This window comes from Podarcis raffonei, chromosome 7, assembly GCF_027172205.1.
Source record: "Podarcis raffonei isolate rPodRaf1 chromosome 7, rPodRaf1.pri, whole genome shotgun sequence".
NCBI lineage: Eukaryota > Metazoa > Chordata > Lepidosauria > Squamata > Lacertidae > Podarcis > Podarcis raffonei.
In genome coordinates this window covers 83,403,376-83,422,914 of record NC_070608.1, presented here as the reverse complement: position 1 = coordinate 83,422,914, position 19,539 = coordinate 83,403,376, and positions in this window count along the sequence as shown.

Genomic DNA, 19,539 nt, shown 5'->3' with positions numbered 1-19,539 from the left:
TTTCCAACAATACCTGGACCTGCCAGGGATTGAACCTGGAACTTTCTGCTTCGGAGGCAAGTGCTCTACCACTGATTTACAGGTAAACGCACTGTGACCACCATTAATATTGCCTAGTGAACCACCCCATTGGTCACCACTGCTCAGTAGACTGGTTTGTAGCATATTTGTGGGGCAGTAGCATTTGTGGGACGTGGGTGGCACTGTGGGTTAAACCACAGAGCCTAGGACTTGCCAATCAGAAGGTTGGCGCTTCGAATCCCTGCGATGGGGTGAGCTCCCGTTGCTCGGTCCCTGCTCCTGCCAACCTAGCAGTTCGAAAGCATGTCAAAGTAGATAAATAAGTACCGCTCCGGCGGGAAGGTAAACGGCGTTTCTGTGCGCTGCTCTGGCTTGCCAGAAGCGGCTTAGTCCTGCTGTCCACATGACCCGGAAGCTGTACGCTGGCTGCCTCAGCCTATAGAGCGAGATGAACGCCACAACCCCAGAGTCGGCCACGACTGGACCTAATGGTCAGGGGTCCCTTTACCTTTGCCTAGCATTTGTGGGGTGATTTATAAGGCGCTCTCTCTCTCTCTCTCTCTCACACACACACACACACACTCCTTACATTTAGAGGACAACCTTACAGTTCTTGCAAAAGGAAGCCAGCTAGAACTCTCATTCCTGTTAATTTTGTTAAACCATCTGACTTCTGTCTTCTTTGAGCCAGTTTGGTAAGCTCAGCTTTTATTCCAAATGCAAGCTTTTGTTTCCTGCTTCTCGGAAGAGTCTAATTGATTCAGCTGATGTCTGGGTGCCCGGGATAAGTATTTGTTGTGCCGGTGCAATCAGTATGGGTAGGACACGACTGCATGGTGCATGTTGCATTATTCACTTTCATCTACATGCAGCTCAGGGATGGCAGGCTTCTCACTGCTACCTTTATGTTGGTTCATCCGATATCCTAGTCTGGCTGGTACAGTGGGAAGCCTGGGAGATCAGCTGTCATGCTGTCGACCTCCTGCTGAATCCAGGAAGGAATACAGAACGGGGGCGTGCTATGTTTAACAGGGAATCTTTCAATGCGGGGAGTTTTTCGCCAACAAAGGGCTTCTTCCCTTTCTTTGGGGCTTCCTTCTACGACAACAGGGATAGCGTTGCAAATCCATGTGGTCAAAATAGGGTGAACCCCACAAAAGCAGATGGGGAAGAGAATAGGCATTGCGCTTTCGCTTGCTCTTGTCTGATGGGTCCCAAATTAGGTTTCGTTCCATTTTGTTAAAGAATAACAGCAGCAAATGCCACCTTAAAATGAATTTGTAAAGAGGGACAGGGCACCTTTTTGGCCATGGGCACTGCATGCATTAAGGGGCAGGGAGTTGTGAATTGCGCACTCATGTGAGTGCGCACACAGTCTCCCAGCCTCCCTTTCTGCCTCTTCCACACATAAATACACACACAAATGCTTTATCCTGAGAGGAACCACACAATGTCACCTCCCTCCTTGCCAGTGAAGAAAGAGAGAGTGAATAATAATAATAATAATAATAATAATAATAATAATTTATTTATATCCCACCCTCCCCAGCCGAAGCTGGGCTCAGAGTGGCTAACAACAGTAAATAATACAGCATTCTAAAATCAATTCATTATAAAATCAGTTTAAATCAAATGAATGGCAACCATTGGGCTAGAGTTCTGTGAGGATTAAAGATCTATACAGTGGTACCTTGGGTTAAGTACTTAATTCGTTCCAGAGGTCCATTTTTAACCTGAAACTGTTCTTAACCTGAAGACCACTTTAGCTAATGGGGCCTCCTGCTGCCGCCACGCTGCTGGAGCACAATTTCTGTTCTCATCCTGAAGCAAAGTTCTTAACCAGAGGTACTATTTCTGGGTTAGCGGAGTCTGTAACCTGAAGCGTATGTAACCTGAAGCGTATGTAACCTGTGGTACCACAGTACTGGAATCTGTCACCCCTGTGGATCCTGCTACCTGAGGCAATTGCCTCATTTTGCCTCATGAGTGGGCCAGCGCCGAATCCATATGCATCCACGTGCCATTTTGCATGCTACATCTGGAGACGGTCCCCCCCCACTAACTACAGCAACATAAAAAATTTTTTTCCTTCCAGTAGCACCTTAAAGACCAACTAAGTTAGTTCTTGGTATGAGCTTTCGTGTGCATGCACACTTCTTCAGATACACTGAAACAGAAGTTGCCAGATCCTTCTATATAGTGAGAAGGTGGGGAGGGGTATTACTCAGAAGGGTGGTGGGAATGGGTGATTGGCAGATAGCTGTGATGAGCCTGTTATCTATCAGATAGCCTGTTAGCTATCTGCCAATCACCCATTCCCACCACCCTTCTGAGTAATACCCCTCCCCACCTTCTCACTATATAGAAGGATCTGGCAACTTCTGTTTCAGTGTATCTGAAGAAGTGTGCATGCACACGAAAGCTCATACCAAGAACTAACTTAGTTGGTCTTTAAGGTGCTACTGGAAGGAAAAAATTTTTTTGTTTTGACTATGGCAGACCAACACGGCTACCTATCTGTTACAGCAACATATTATAGGATAAATAGATTTATCTCACGTTTTTCTGCTTCTGTACCATTTCAGTCCTCACAGTTCTGTTCACAATCTTTCTTTCCAAACATCGAATCTAAAAAAGTGGGGAGGGGGGCATCTTACAAGATAAGCCACAATTATTCCCTTGAAGATTTCTGCTCCCCTTCAACTTTTGGAAGCCTAGGAGCTTCCAAAGCTTTGATGCATATAGCTTTCCCCTAATTATAGGTGACGCATGCCTTTGTTGGCCATCGGAAAGACACCACTAATACTATAAGCTTAACGGCTGGACATTGCACTAAATCCATGTGTTGTTTCTAAAATCTATATATGTATATCAGTGACTAGTGCCGAGACGGTAACTGCAGGCAGAGAAGAAAATTATAACATTAATGGTCACAAAAGAAGCAAAAGCAAAACCATCCTGGATCTCAAGAAAAGCCAAATTAGCTAGTAGCAATGGCCAAAATTCCAAAGTCATCATTGATCATGTTGCCACTGATCCCTTGACCAGGGTGGGATCGGATGGCTTTCTTTATGTGGCATACAAGAGAAAGCGGAATTTTTCATTGTGGTGCGTTTCAAAGAGTGTTTCTGAAATGCTATCTTGTTTCAGTCTCCTTTCAGGCACAGAAAAGCAGCGCAGCGCAGAGCTAAATGGGCTAATTACCTTTGCAGCTCGGAAAATAGGGGAAAACGCAAGAGTCTCGTCTTTATCTCCTCTGATTTCAGAACCTGACATGGGGCTTTTCAGTTCCACACATCCCTTTAAATAAATGCCTAATTAGATAACTCACGGAGTCAACTGGTAAACGAGCAAAGGGCTGGCAAAGGGCTGCCTCTGTCCCCCTTCTGCCATTCAGGCTCCTGGAAATTAAAAATGAAAGAACCCTTTGAACAAGTGTCAGGGGGATTTCCCCCCCCCAATTTAAACCTAGTAGCTTTTTTTCTTCTTTGGCTTCAGATTTATTGTGCATAAATATTATTTTTGTGTGGGAAAGTGCACAAAACAAGCCTTCTCTACCCCTGACCTTCCTGCAATGAGGCCATGTTGAAACTGAGTTCCTGATCATAGGGAGAATTCGAAACATGCTCACCTGAGCACATGGAGAATGCCCTTTAGACTTTCCTTCTCAATGTGGGAAGCTGAGGAGTGGAGGTGGCGGGGACTGTTAGCATAGGCATGGAAGAATTCCTATTTCCCCCAGTTTTTCATTTCCCCAATCTTATGTTCATTGCTCCGCATTTTGATAGTTTGCATTTTTAAAAAAAGTCCTTCTGAAGATTCATCAGCATTTCAGTTTGAATTTCTCCTAATAGACATGTTTATATAAACTTTTGTCCATTATATACATTTCTGCAAAGTATGTTTCCCTAAAATATATGCATCTGCATGCACACTCTACCTTAGTATGAAGATTTTTGTACACATTATTTGGCGGGATAACTGCACTGCAAAATTCAGAGAAAAGCGAATTTTGAAGGCTGGCTTCGTTTGGGTCCATGTATGGCTTGGGGAATTGGGGACGCAGGTGGCGCTGTGGTCTAAACCACAGAGCCTAGGGCTTGCCGATCAGAAGGTCAGTGGTTCGAATCTCCGTGATAGGGTGAGCTCTTGTTGCTTGGTCCCTGCTCCTGCCAACCTAGCAGTTTGAAAGCACGTCAAAGTGCAAGTAGATTAATAGGTACCACTCTGGCGGGAAGGTAAACGGCATTTCCATGCGCTGCTCTGGTTTCGCCAGAAGCGGCTTAGTCATGCTGGCCACATGACCCGGAAGCGGACAAATGCCGGCTCCCTCGGCCAGTAAAGTGAGATGAACGCCGCAACCCCAGAGTCGTCTGTGACTGGACTGAACAGTCAGGGGTCCCTTTACCTTTACCTATGGCTTGGGGAAGTGCATATTTTGTATATTAAAATTTAAATGCGAACTGAAGCAAACTTCTCCTCCATCTCTAGTTGGGGAAGAGGTCGGCGAGTCTGTCTTCACAATCCCTCCAGATTTTCTTCCCACCTGTGTTCTTTTAATGCCTGAATAGGACTACGGAGTCACCAAGATTGCAATCCGATATGCATTTGCTTGAGAGTAAATGACACTGAACTTAATGGAACTTACTTTGGAGAAATCATGAACAGGATTGCACAGTGAATTGTGAGTCACTTGGCTATGGAAGTAATAATGGCATTCATCAAGTGAGTCACTGAGTAATAAGAAAGAGAGGAGTGGAAAAGCACATATGCATTCCTGGCTGTGCTTTCGCTTTCAGAGTAATACCTTTTCAGCACCCATTTTCCTTCCTCTTCTTCATACATATTATCTTACCTACAATCCTTATCTGAAGTCTTCATCTATTTTATTTCCTTATTTTTAGTTATCTGTGTGACTTAAGGAAGCGCTTAAATTGGCAAAACCATTCTATGCTTTAATTTGATGCCTTGCTTGCGTCTCTGACATTACAGAATGCCCTAGAAATTACCCAAAGTTGCCTTTGATATAACAAGTGTGTGGGTGTAAGATAGATAGATAGATATTTGTGTGAAATTCTGTACAGTACCGTGGACTGATCTGGCAGCCAAGGAGAGACTTATCAACACCAACAGGTTCCCTTATTCTGAATAGGATTCCTCGCAAGAAAAGGGAAAAGTTGACAGCTATGGTCTTATCCCAGATGATGCTTCAACCAATTATGTGAGTGTCTCAGGTGTGTGAAGGCAATTGCCAGAGGGGAAGAAAAAAATATTTGTGTGCCAAAGGGGACTGACAAAGCCATCCCCTCCCCTTTACCAGTAACCAGGAAAAACCACAAAATGAAAAACTGCAAGTGATATTATAATGGTTGTCTTATATGAACAGTCACAAGAATTGGAGAACTGAGATATAATGCAATGCCCATAATAATGTGGTAGCATTGTTAAAGACATTAATTATATTTGAATTAGCAACACAGAGTTCCATTTCAATTCCCAGACTTTATTTAGCTATCTCCAAAGCAACCAGTGTCAGAATGGCTACAAGCCTGTCTTTTAGCTGCCAATAGTGGATATTTAGGTCTATATTTTTTTTAATAATAATTTTTTATTAGTTTTCAATGTGGGTATTTAAGAACACAGAGAAACATATATATTAATAATTAAAACTGACTGACCAAGGTTACAAGTTGCACCCTAAGTATGGAGCAGTAATTTATTATCAATACACACACATACACACTCACACACACAGTGGTACCTTGATTGTCGAACGGCTTGGCTCCCGAATGCCGCAAACCCAGAAGTAAGTGTTCTGGTTTGCAAACGCTTTTTGGAAGCTGAATGTCCGACACGGCTCCTGCAGCCAATTAGAAGCCGTGCCTTGGTTGTTGAACGGTTCAGGGAGATGGACTCCCGGAACAGATTACGCTCAAGGTACCACTGTGTGTGTGTATATATACACACATACCCCACCTTTCCACCCACCAGGCTCCACAACGCATCCAAACATTGTATAGCAAAGGAGGAAACTAAACACATTATCATAGCAGGAAATCAAACTGCAGCGACAGCAGGAGCCCAACGACAGAATCAAAAGGGAGAAACTTAGTTATTGCTTGTGTTAAATGGAATAACTGTATTTTTACGTGTATAAGACTAGGTTTCCCCCCCTAAAAAATAATGTCCAAAATTTGGGTGCGTATTACACACAGAGAGATTCCCCTCTCATTTTCCTAAATTGGAGTCCCCCCAAATAGCGGGTGTCTTATACATGAGGGTGTCTTATAGACAGAAAAATACGGTAATATGCCATCTAAATCCCACAACTGAAGTGACCAAGAGTGCCGCCCTCAGGAAAGATGGCCATGATTTAGGCACTGCCCTTCTTCTAATAAGACAGCAGGAGGAGACAGAGCAGGACCTATGGAGACTACCTGTGCTCCTAGGTAAATTCATATGGGTAAATGGCTTTAAACAGCTGATGCTCTTTCCGAGCAGACTTTTCTCATACAAGCATGTGGTTGGATGCCAATGCTATTGTGTTCAATTATGAACAGCAAATTAATGGAAGCGGGCCATGGAAAACAGGACTATCTATGCTGGCTGAACAAACCTTATGTGGGATGTAAGAATCAGGCGCAGTCAAACACAACATTGCTAGAGTAGACATGAAGGTTGTCTCAGTCCTCCAGCTGGAACTTCCTGATTTCCAGGACTAAGACGAAACTTCCTATGTGTAACTTGAGATGGGCGTGGCCTCTCCTGAAATGGAATGATCCAGAACCACAGGCTGGTGACCATCTTGTCTTTCTTGTCTCTATCGATGCCATCTTAACAACAGCACTACTAAGATGCACCCTTGGCTCCAGGCCAAGAGAAGAATAGGGGGGCATTCTCCCATAAGGAGATAGTCACCACATTTAAACTATGTTCTAACCTTTTAAGTCTGCCTTCTGGGAACCGTTGTGTGAACAGATGATTACTTGTGAGTAAACGTTTTATACTTTACAGAATACTGTGTAGCATCTTATTTTAGGAGGGATTAAACGGGGAAAATACCAGGAAATATTTACAGAGACTCTAACGAGTCTGAGCAAGCTATCAGCTGTGCGTGTGTTTAAAAAGGGGGATGTTAACTCTGCTGATTTTGTTGAACTTGTAAAGACAAGTTGGGACATGGGTGGCACTGTGGGTTAAACCACAGAGCCTAGGGCTTGCCGATCAGAAGGTCAGCAGTTCGAATCCCCACGACGGGGTGAGCTCCCGTTGTTCGGTCCCTGTTCCTGCCCACCTAGCAGTTCGAAAGCACGACAAAGTGCAAGTAGATAAATAGGTACCGCTCCAGCGGGAAGGTAAACAGCGTTTCCGTGCGCTGCTCTGGTTCGCCAGAAGCGGCTTAGTCATGCTGGCCACATGACCTGGAAGCTGTACGCCGGCTCCTTCGGCCAGTAAAGCGAGATGAGCGCCGCAACCCCAGAGTCGGTCACAACTGGACCTGATGGTCAGGGATCTCTTTACCTTTTAAAGACAAGTTGGGATAGGATATCTTAGACAATATATCCTCCCCCACATCCCTAAACATTCCCACACCTTTTATGTAAGAGGCAATCAGGGTCAGATCCTGAGGGCCAGCCAAAGGATGGCCATTTTCTTCATGGTCTGTTCGTGAGCTTCCCTGGGACCTCTGGCTAGTTATTGTGGATAAGATTAGAAGGATTCAGCTGAACCCTCTCACACATTAAAATTGTGCGCAATGAAGCTATGCCCCCAAAGCACACAGAATCACAGAATTGTACCCCTGCAGTGCAGGAATCTTTTGCCCAATGTGGGGCTGAAACCCCTGACCCTGAGATTAGACATTTTATGCTCTACTGGCTGAGCTATCCCAGCTTCAATACCGAGAGTGAGACCCCAGATATGTGGCCTGTGTGTGTGTTATTGTGTAGCTGGTGGATACGTTGCTGACAGGGGCTGTGGCCACTGGGTGTGATCCTGCTCAGCCTTCAATATGTGAGGAGTGTTTCTCTCAACACCCCTAATCGTGGGCTAGGTAGTCCTTTGTCAAAATAGTTCCTATGGTCAACTTAAGATCACCACCATGCCATAGCATAGCTCATTTTTAAATAGCAGCTGCCAGCGTGGTGCCAGGGCTGAGGTTTGGAAAAGAAAGCTTTAAAGATACCCTGTACTTCCCCGTACACTTCTCTTGACCTGAAATATATAGGAGGGGCATGTGTGGTTTGGACCTTCTTTTGCGTGAAAACTGCAAACCTACCAATACCCTCTTATTTTTAAAGGAGGAAAGAAGCACAAAATCATAGAACCACAAGTAGGACCTGCGACAAAATGTTGCAATGTAGAATGCTCTTGTTCAAGGTTCCATCCATTGATCCATCCAGACTTTTTTCTGGATACTACATTCTGTTCTTCCCAGGCCCAGTTTTCTATATTCTCACAACAACAGCCAGTTAGCAATCTATGACCAATGATAGTGCTCAGTGTTCATTGGGCTGTTCCCCCTCCTCAAAGTATTTTTCTGAAGGGTTTTTTGTTTGTTTGTTTGTTTTTGTACGACTGAAAAACTTCTGTTTCTCCTCAAACCTGTTGATGCCTCCTTCTTGAGCATGGATGGTGCCATTTTGGCTACGTATGGATTGACAAAGTGTATGAGTTCCAGAATCTATGCTTCCAGGTGCCATAAGAAAGCTGCAGAGATAGTGCAGGATAATACGCACCCAGGAAATGATCTCTTTCAGCTTCTGCCTTCTGGAAGAAGGTACAGGGTTATAAAGACTAGGACTAGCTGCCTGAGAAACAGTTTCTACCCAAATGTGATTTTGGTTTTAAATGCAGTATAAGGAGTCTCTATTGGAGTATATTGTATTTAAAAATGGGGTATCAGAGTTTTTAGGGGGTTAACCAGGCTGGGATAGCTGGGACACCAGGATTGTTGGTTCTTGAATGTCTGATGTAGATTTTTTCAATTTCGTTGTTCTGTATGGGACAATGACAATAAAGATTATCGTATCGTATCGAGTTTGCTATTAGCAATAGGATTATGAAGAGACGAATATATAACTAAGGGCAGATTCATTGCCTGTTTTCAAGTCCAGCCAATGCTTATTTAAGGCATATTACCTCTCTGGGCACTGCATTTTGCTAGATTTGGGAATTATAACTCTATGAGGGGTACAGCACAGCGCTTTAAATAAATGCGGATCAGGCTTGCTTCATCAGAACCAGTCACAGACATCACTGTGAACTAGGACAGGCTTCCTCAACCTCAGCCCTCCAGATGTTTTGAGACTACAATTCCCATCATCCCTGACCACTGGTCCTGCTAGCTAGGGATCATGGGAGTTGTAGGCCGAGGTTGAGGAAGCCTGAACTAGGATAACCAAAGATATTTCACACTCCAGAGTCCAAAAGTTTAGCCTGCTATACAAAACCTACAAATGCTGTCTGGTAGCACTGCCTTGTGACCCACCAACGCACCTACCAGGATTTTGGACTACAAAAATCAGGAGGGAAATTTCACATGTTTAGCAGGATGTCATGTATGACTGGTAGACTGTGTTCAGTATACTGGGTCACAATTTCTACAAGCAAATGCTGCTCATATCATGCCACAATATGCATGCCCACATTCATATTTTATGGAATCACCAATGAAATCTCATCCTGAGCTAACGGATCACTGAAATCTCACCTTAAATGAAATGCTGGTGTGAGTTTATAGGCCTGCATCACAAAAAAAATCTGAGGACTTTCAAGGGAAACAAAACTCTTTTTTGGTGCAAAGATCCCCACCTTAAGCTCTGAAAAATTATATATTTATGTGTTCATCATGTGACCATGATGACTGGAACAATAAATGTGATATCTAATATCAGCAATCTACAGGGCGCAGGATGCAATCTTTAAACTATCAAATACCATCTTATGGTTATGAATGGCTGATTCACCCATCCAATCCATTTGAGCTACTACATTGCTATTCACACAAAGTTGTGCACTTATGGTTTTTTCTAATAAAGCAGGCAGAGTGTTGGATTTGGGTCAAGAAAACTTGGGTTCAAGTCTTCACTCCTCAATGAAGTTCACTCATCAACCTTACATAAGAAACAACAACTGAGGAGTTGTAATGTAGTATTAAAAATTATAGAACATCTAAAGTCAATGGGAATTTATAATCTCACTAAATTATGTGTAGCAAAATAGGTAAAGAATTGAAAAAAATGGAAAGAAGAGGAAACCACCTGGAATTTCAGAATGGAAAGTAAGACTTCAGTGACCTTCACACCCCCCCAGCAGCAACTCAGAAGCAAGGAATACTTTGCAAGTGAGGCTAAATAAAGATTTCCCTTTGGGAGGTGTTGAGGATGACACAACAGAAACTTGGTCCTCTTTGTTCGCCATTGAAGATCTTCAGACCAAGAACACTCAGCCTTGTTTGGGGGATCTAATATCCGATGTGAAACAAGGAACGCTTCTATTGTGGCTGTCACCAGTGGCTCTATTAGAAACAATCAATGCTTTTCCAAAGCTACATGGTGCATGATGTAATTCCATTTTCTCTCTGACTGCAGGAAAGGGGAAATCAAGTAATTAAATGTGAGAAATCACAGAACAGAGAGGGGGGCCTTTTCTGCTTGGCTACATTCCCCAATACAGTTGCCCAGCCACAGAAGACAGAATTCAGGCGATGGAAAGACTTGCACAGCTTTGGACAATAGCGGACACTGCCCATGAATGCACCATGTAGCAAACACAGTTTGTTGTCAGGAACTAACAAGCCAGCCATGTCCTGCTCAAGTGGCACGACTTCCCATCAACTTGAATAGGCCTGACGGCTAGTAGGCCTCAGTCAAAGAGATATGCTTTATGCTCTCAGATCTCATTGTCTTTGCATTCAAGTGGCTAGGCAGGAGGCGTGCCCACCAAACCAAAAGTATGGGGCAAGAATAGCAAGGGGGAAAGGAAGACTAAAGATGGGCTTCTAAAAGACAGTTTGAAAGACAGCTGAAATTTGGAAACATTGGGCCTCCTCTCAGCTTTCCCTGCCCTCCCCAAAAAGATTGTTCAAACTGCACAAAAACACATTTCCAATGAAAAGTGAAAGGTTGGGCTGGTCATCTGGGCTTTTGTCTTTCTGACTCCTCAATATTCCTTTTATTAAGCCATGGATAAGATAAAAGCACATACTCAAAAATAAGGGTCTGGCGACTTCTGTTTCAGTGTATCTGAAGAAGTGTGCATGCACACGAAAGCTCATACCAAGAACAAACTTACCGTAGTTGGTCTCTAAGGTGCTACTGGAAGGAATTTTTTTATTGTGTCAAAAATACTTAATTATACTTTGCTATATTTAATAAGCACTTTCCCACCCACCCAATTTTTACTGGAAATGTGCAGAACCCCTATGGAAATCTCATGAGTTGCCATCAGGCCTGCGCGGGGGGGGGGGGGCAGCCAGGTACACTTGCCCCAGGCCTCGGAGGGCTAAGCTGACGGGGAGGCATCACCAGGGGCAGTACGCTGTTATGCCAAGAACACCCTGTGCCTTCCAGCCAACCAGGAACAAAACGGCCATGGGCAAATTAATTTTGCAAGCATGGTTGAGAAGTGCACAATACTTGATAGATCAGTGTAGAGTCTAAAAAGCTTCTGAACTTTCATTTTTCCTCTGAATTTAAATTTTAGCTGGTTTATCAGTGCTACCTTGCTATCTTGTATTACTGGACTGGCTGCTCTTTTGTTTGAGTTTATAACTTTATTCGAACAAGAATCCTGCCCCAGGCCTCAGACAAGCTCTGCACGGGCCTGGTTGCAACAATTATATATTGTTTTCCTCGTAATTCCTCAGTCGTTTCTCCCAAGCAGGAACCTCCAAACAAATTCACCTCTGAGTTTTGCTTTAGGGTAGATTTAAGGATGCAACACAAGACCCAACTGTATGGAGAGTTTCTTCACAGCCACTGGACTTCCATGAATGTACCCTACACTGGTGTATGTAGTTCATTTGATATGCTTTAGGTAAATTCCAGTAGCAATGCTAATTTCTACCAAAACCTTGCAGTAATTTGCACCAGCTGTTGTCATGTATTTTCCAAATGCATTGGAAGAATATGGAATAGCTCCCAAATGCCCTCCAAAATAGCAAGGTCTTAACTTCAGGAAGGAGTCATTCCAAGATGGCAAAGGAGAACATTTTGCAGGAGAAAAAAAAGTCCACAAAACAATCCCTTCCTTTGTTTGTGATCAGAATTATACAAGCTTGGTTCCCCCGCCCTTACATCAGACTCATTCAAAAATATGCTCCTTATTTGCAACATGAAGGCTTTAACTCAGGCATCCCCAAACTGGGCCCTCCAGATGTTTTGGGACTACAACTCCCACCATCCCTAGCTAACAGGACCAGTGGTCAGGGATGGTGGGTACTGTAGTCCCAAAACATCTGGAGGGCCCAGTTTGAGGATGCCTGGTTTAACTCATCCAACCCCAATGTACCATCCTTTGATTTATTTGTTCGTCATGTGTCCATGTAGGGCATCTTATGCTATGGCAGAAGTCTCAGGCCCCATAGGAAAGGACTCTGTTGTGTGGCTCCTTATAAAAGATTGGACATGCCATGCATCAGAATGAAAGTGACAATTATTTTGGGCTTGAGTGGTGGTTAGGCATTTGGGACGCGGGGGGCACTGTGGATTAAATCACAGAAGGTCGGCGGTTCGAATCCCCGTGACGGGGTGAGCTCCCATTGCTTGGTCCCAGCTCCTGCCAACCTAGCAGTTCAAAATCACGTCAAAGTGCAAGTAGATAAATAGGTACCACTCCGGCGGGAAGGTAAACGGTGCTTCTGTGCGCTGCTCTGGTTCACCAGAAGCAGCTTAGTCATGCTGGCCACATGACCTGGAAGCTGTACGCTGGCTCCCTCGGCCAATAAATCAAGATGAGCGCCGCAACCCCAGAGTCGGCCACGACTGGACCTAATGGTCAGAGTTCCCTTTAGCTTTATTGGGAAGCACAGAGGTAGGCTTAGCCCTCGCAGGACAGGAAGTGTAGTTGGGACTCCACTTTGGGGACCAAAAGGTCTTGCGCTGGCACTCCTTCCAGTGTCAGCATCTCCAGGTGCCTCACAACTTTGTTTTTGGAAGAGCCGCCTGACCTGACGAACTCTTCCCATCTCATTCTGAACCTTTGCAGGGTGGGAGGGAGAGAGCCTGCAAATGAACGGACTGGAAAACAAATTAGCCTCATGCAATAGATGTGTTGCTGGTACAGAATTAAGTCTTTTAAAGCTGAAAATGCCCCAAAAGTAGTATCCAAGTGGCTTTATAGCCCTGAACTTAGTGCTGGGCCGGATTTAGGTCTGATGAGGCCCTAAGCTCCTGAAGGCAATGGGGCCCTTTATACATCCAGCTGTCCTTTGTCAACAACAAATTGCCACTGTTTTTTTTGTGTTGAATATATGCTATATGGTAATTTATGGACATAATGGGTATCTAAAGCCATTTGCACATGCAGAATGTAGGCACCCTATATATAGAAATGAGCAAACCAGTGATATTTTAGGGAGCAGGCTAGCAGGCTGGGCCCATTACTTACATCATAGGAGCCTACAGAATACAAAACACTGTTGCTGTATGTAGGTTTTATTTTATTTGTTTTTTATCTTATATTTTGGTAATGTACATTCAGGGTTTGTTTTTTCCTTTACTTTTTTTTGCCCCACCCCAAAAGAGTGGGGTCCTAAGCTATAGCTTGTTTAGCTTATACGTAAATCCAGCACTGATTTAGTGCCACCCTGACCCTACCCAACCTGATAAGATACCAAAATGCTGGTGAAGGGAAGGTGGTTCTGCTAATGTTACCCCCCACCCCGGTTTCAGTGTGGCATCGTACAGCCCAGAAACATAGATCCCATGAAAGTCTCGCTTGTCTTTCTTAATGCAGTTGTTGTTGTTGTTGTTTAGTCGTTTAGTCGTGTCCAACTCTTCATGACCCCATGGACCCTTAATGCAGTTACTGAGCAGTATAATCTTATTTTTTTTCTCTTTTTTTCAATGAAACACTGAGCACTGAGGGGCAGGGGAAGACTTCTGTAATTAGGTGGCAAAATCCAGTGAATCTGAGCCAGAACTATTGGTAGTAAAACTGAAGTCAGTCTAGTTCATTTTGATTACTCCTTTTTTTAAAAAATAGATAGCTTACGAGGAAGCTATCGCCTGCTTTTTTATATAAGTAACTATGTTTGACATTTCAATTTAGTTCTTACAGCTTCTAATACATTTTTTATCTTGTACTCTTCTGCAGATAATTTACTTCCTAGTGTTTCTGTGTAACAGCAGCTAGGATGAAGAAAATGTTCTCATTTATGTGTAAATTTTGTTAACAAACTCATCTGCATAATCACATTTCTGCCCAACTATTGTGTTGTACACTAGCCGGTTTTTAAACTTTGAAACAGGTCAGCTCAACGCCTTCACAAACCAAAGTGAGAACATCAAATAATAATCTCATTTGGCTGCAAGGGTACCGCTGTCATGGAACTAAGATGGCATATATGGCTTAGGCTTTGTGACAAATGATAATTTTTAAGAGAGTTAAAGGTGACACGATAGAAGCAGCATATTCTGTGGCGTACACGTGTATTTCTCCTGAACCACTGTCATCTCTATTCAAACAGTGTTTTGAAACAATAGGGAATCTTGCCAAACAGGTGAGCAGAGATGATGGGCGTGTATGGTCCATGAGCAATGACAGTTGTTTTAACTGACCTTTGGTGCTCTGAAAAAACTGCTGCCAGTCTCCATCTTTCCTGTTCTATAAATGTTTAAGGTCTTGGCTACATGTTACACATATCACATGAGAAACAGTCACATGTAAGGCAGGCTCTTGACTATTCAGAATTCTGAAGAGTCCCCTCAAGACAGGTAGAGAAATATCTCACCTGTTGTTGTTGTTATAATTATTAATATATATTTATTTCTATCCCACCTTTTTATTGACAGGGACTCAAGGTGGCTTACAGATAATAAGAATTGATAAAAACATAGAAAAAGCAATCATTAAAGAAACTCTCTCTATGTATATATTTATATACACATACAGTGGTACCTCGGGTTACATATGCTTCAGGTTACATAGGCTTCAGGTTACAGACTCCGCTAACCCAGAAATAGTACCTCGGGTTAAGAACTTTGCTTCAGGATGAGAACAGAAATCATGCGGTGACAGCACAGCAGCAGCGGGAGGCCCCATTAGCTACAGTGGTGCTTCAGGTTAAGAACAGTTTCAGGTTAAGAACGGACCTCCGGAACGAATTAAGTACGTAACCAGAGGTACCACTGTACAGGGACGTGGGTGGCGCTGTGGTCTAAACCACTGAGCCTCTTGGGCTTGCCAATCAGAAGGTCGGTGGTTTGAATCACCGTGACGGGGTAAGCTCCCGTTGCTCGGTCTCAGCTCCTGCCAACCTAGCAGTTCGAAAGCACGCCAAAAAGTGCAAGTAGGTAAATAGGGAAGGTAAACGGCATTTCCATGCTCTGGTTTCAGTGTTGCACCAGAAGTGGCTTAGTTATGCTGGCCACATGACCCGGAAAAACTGTCTGCAGACAAACGCCAGCTCCCTCAGCCTGTAAAGTGAGATGAGCGCCGCAACCCCAGAGTCGTCTGCGACTGGACTTAACTATCAGGGGTCCTTTACCTTTGCCTTTACACACACACACACACACACACACATACATACAAGGGAGTTGTGTGCTCCCTATAACAAACCCCAGTCAGCAATCTGGCTGCAGCACTTTGAGTCAGTTGAAGTTTTGAGCCCTTTTCAAAAGCAGCCCCACACAGAGCATGTTACAGAAATCCAAATGGGATGTAACTAAGGTGTGTGTCCCCTGTTTCTTATCAGTCTTTCTTTTGCTTATATTATGTTTGATATTCCTTATTTATTGTAATGCATTTCTATCCTTCCTTTCTTCCATCCATCATGGAACCCAAGACTGTGTGGTTCACTCATTGAGGTATGACCAGACCCTTCCTTGACGAGCTTGAGTAAGGAGTTGGTCTCAGACCATTTCTCCAGAGCTCTGCAGCCTCCTCAGCTGCCTGCATTTCCTCGTCTGAAAAAAGCCCTGCAGGAGGAGTTACCTCATGATTTCTCCCCCTGGGCTTGACTGAAATGATTTGTGGAATGCATGGCCAAACCACCTCTAAAATAAGCACAATTTCTCTCCCCATTGATAATGTTTGAATGCAATTTCTTATATCATAGAATCATAGAGTTGGAATAGACCACAAGGGCCATCGAGTCCAACCCCCTGCCAAGCAGGATATACCATCAGAGCACTCCTGACATATGGTTGTCAAGCCTCTGCTTAAAGACCTCCAAAGAAGGAGACTCCACCACACTCCTTGGCAGCAAATTTCACTGTCGAACAGCTCTTACTGTCAGGAAGTTCTTCCTAATGTTTAGGTGGAATCTTCTTTCTTGTAGTTTGGATCCATTGCTCCGTGTCCGCTTCTCTGGAGCAGCAGAAAACAACCTTTCTCCCTCCTCTATATGACATCCTTTTATATATTTGAACATGGCTATCATATCACCCCTTAAGCTCCTCTTCTCCAGGCTAAACATGCCCAGCTCCCTTAGCCGTTCCTCATAAGGCATCGTTTCCAGGCCTTTGACCATTTTGATTAACTGATGGCTGTGATGGCAGGGGTGGGGAAGAGAAATTCAGAGCAGCACTAACAGGAAAACACAGACTTTGTGACTGAGTCAAAGCCTAACACTTTATCCCTTATGCCTCACTAACTTTCATTTTAGCAGCATGGCAGAAGCCTGGAGTGGTCCAGTCCTACAGGGAACTTGGTTGGCATCTGTCTGTCTTGGGAGACAAAAGAGGAGTGTGCCTTTGAGGGTAAAGTCAAATGGTTGTAAGGTTACAGTGCCTGCTGTGGCTGTAGAGACTGATACAAGAGATATGTTTTGTTGCAGCTGGGGCAGATGGAGGTGTCCGGTTGTGCTGCTGCAGATGCAGCATGGCGTTTCTTTTCTCTGTGCTCCTCCCACTAGTCATTCCTCCTTTGGTCACTGTGGCGTTTGCCCATTCCTTGTGATTTTGTTGGCACAGGGGGATGGAAATGGTTAATGTAGATTGACCAATGAGAAAGCTCAGAGGCGGAGCCTACCTGGCTTTGAGGCTCAGCTCAGGGGTTTTAGGAGACAGGGGAGTCAGAGTTAGACGGAGCCAGTAAAAGGCGAACATAGCGGTTGTGACAGCTAGAGTGAGAGACAGCGATAGAATTGAGAGAGAAGAGTGTGACAGTGTGAGATAGTGCAACATTTACCAACCCTTTTTTGCCATTTGTGCCACAAGTCAGCTCCACCATACGAGGGCTTCATTCTGATGAACAGCACAGAACCTATTTGCCGTGGCATGTTTTTCACCTCTTAGAATCATAGAGTTCTCGAGTTGGGAGGGATCCTGACAATCATTTGGTCCAACCCCTTGCAATGCAGGAATATGCAGTTGTCCCACGTGGGGATCAAACCTGTGACCTTGACATTATCAGCACCATGCTCTAGCCAACTGAGCTAGATCTTGATTGCTGAAAACAAGCACTGGTGTATCAGTTAGCAGGCGAGACAACAGAAACTTACAAATCTCTGCTGACTGTGTCTCTTGTGACACATCTGCAGCAGGTTAGCCAGCCATATAATCAGGGGTGCCAACTTGAATAAAATATTGTGGGGGGCAAGGAAGCCCTGATTATAATCAGTCACATGGCATGGTGCACTGACACCATTTGAATAGCAATGCCCATCAACTTGGGTTGTGTGTGTGTCCCTCAAATATTTTATGGAGGGGCAAAGCCCCTTCCCCCCTAGGAGTTTGCTCCTATGCATATGATATTGTCTGGATTTTTTTTGCTCTAGAGCAGGGGTAGGCAACCTAAGGTCCGTGGGCCAGATGCGGCCCAACCGCCTTCTCAATCCGGCCCACGAAGGGACCGGAAATCAGTGTGTTTTTACATGAGTAGAATGTGTGCTTTTATTTAAAATGCATCTCTGGGTTATTTGTGGGGCATAGGAATTCGTTCATTATTATTTTTTCAAAATATAGACTGGCCCACCACATGGTCCGAGGGACAGTGGACCAGCCCACAGCTGAAAAAGGTAGCAAACCCTTGATCTAAGGCTTCATGAGGGTTTATTTTCCAACTTCATGGTCACTCGATGCAAGCAAATAATGTTTAAGGAATGGATGGATTACGAGGCTGCTGAAACAGAGGTGATAAATTTCATCAGGCCTCAGCTCTGTACAAACGCCACAGTCACTGCTGTGGATACAGGATCTGACTGTCTATCACCGGTCACTTTGGTCATTTGCAAGGGATTCCCACACGGTGGGGTTAATGTCACATTGGCAGACATCTTTGTGTGGGATGTGAAACACAAGAGCAGTCAAGTACAACATTCCTAGAGTGAACATGTTTACACATGGGGAGGAATGTTTGTCCAGCCAAGCAGGTAAACTTCCTGTTTCCTTCTGGGCTGGGACAGACTTCCTCTGCATGTGACTAGAGGTGGGTGTGGCCTCACCTGTGCAGGTAATGACAAAAGCACAGGGCAGGGCACCCATCTCTCTTTCTCCACATGCATCGAAGAAACAACATCTACTAAGCCAAAGATACCCTCTTGGCTTCCAGCCAAGAGAGGACAAAGGGACTGTCTTCTTATGAGATAGATTCCAAGTGTATGTTACTTCATTAAGCTAAGTCTGCCTTCTGGGATCTGATTGTGAACAGAATGTGAGTAAACTCTTTTTATACTTTTGTAAAAGACTGTGTCGTCTCTTATATTTTATGAGGGAATAAGGGGAAAATACCAGAACAGATATTATAGAGGCTTTAGCGAGCCTGAGCAAACGCATTCGTTGCAAACTTAAAATTAAGGGGAATGTTACTCTGCTGAAATTGTGGAACTTGTTAACACAAGTTGGATAAGGATATAATCAGACAATATATCCTCTCCTGCATCCCTGAACATCCCCACACTTTGTAATGCAGAGTTGGTCTGCCAATGGTCCTGGTGTCCAAATACAACTCCCCTTAGAGCACGTCCTTGGGGATCCTGCCATCTTCCATTTTGTAGACATGCCCAAGCCAGCATAGATGCCACTAAGAGATGCTGGGAATGTGGAAGAGCAAAGTCCTCTGGGAACATATGGAAACAGGATGGGATAGGCAGTGCTGCTACTGGGAGTAGCCCAGAGACCACATTCGTCGTGCCTGATCCTGTTTCCATGGATAGATTAAGGAATTGTTATCCTTCAAAGCAGTCCAAGACGTTTCTGTCACAAAACAGCGCTGAAACATATGGAGTAACAATTACATAAGGCATCAATGGTGTATTAGCTACAGATTAAAGAATCACAAATTTCGCAGGTTTGGGGGCAAGAACAAGCTAAAAAGAAACACTGTGTGCTTATTTATTAACCAGTTGTCTAC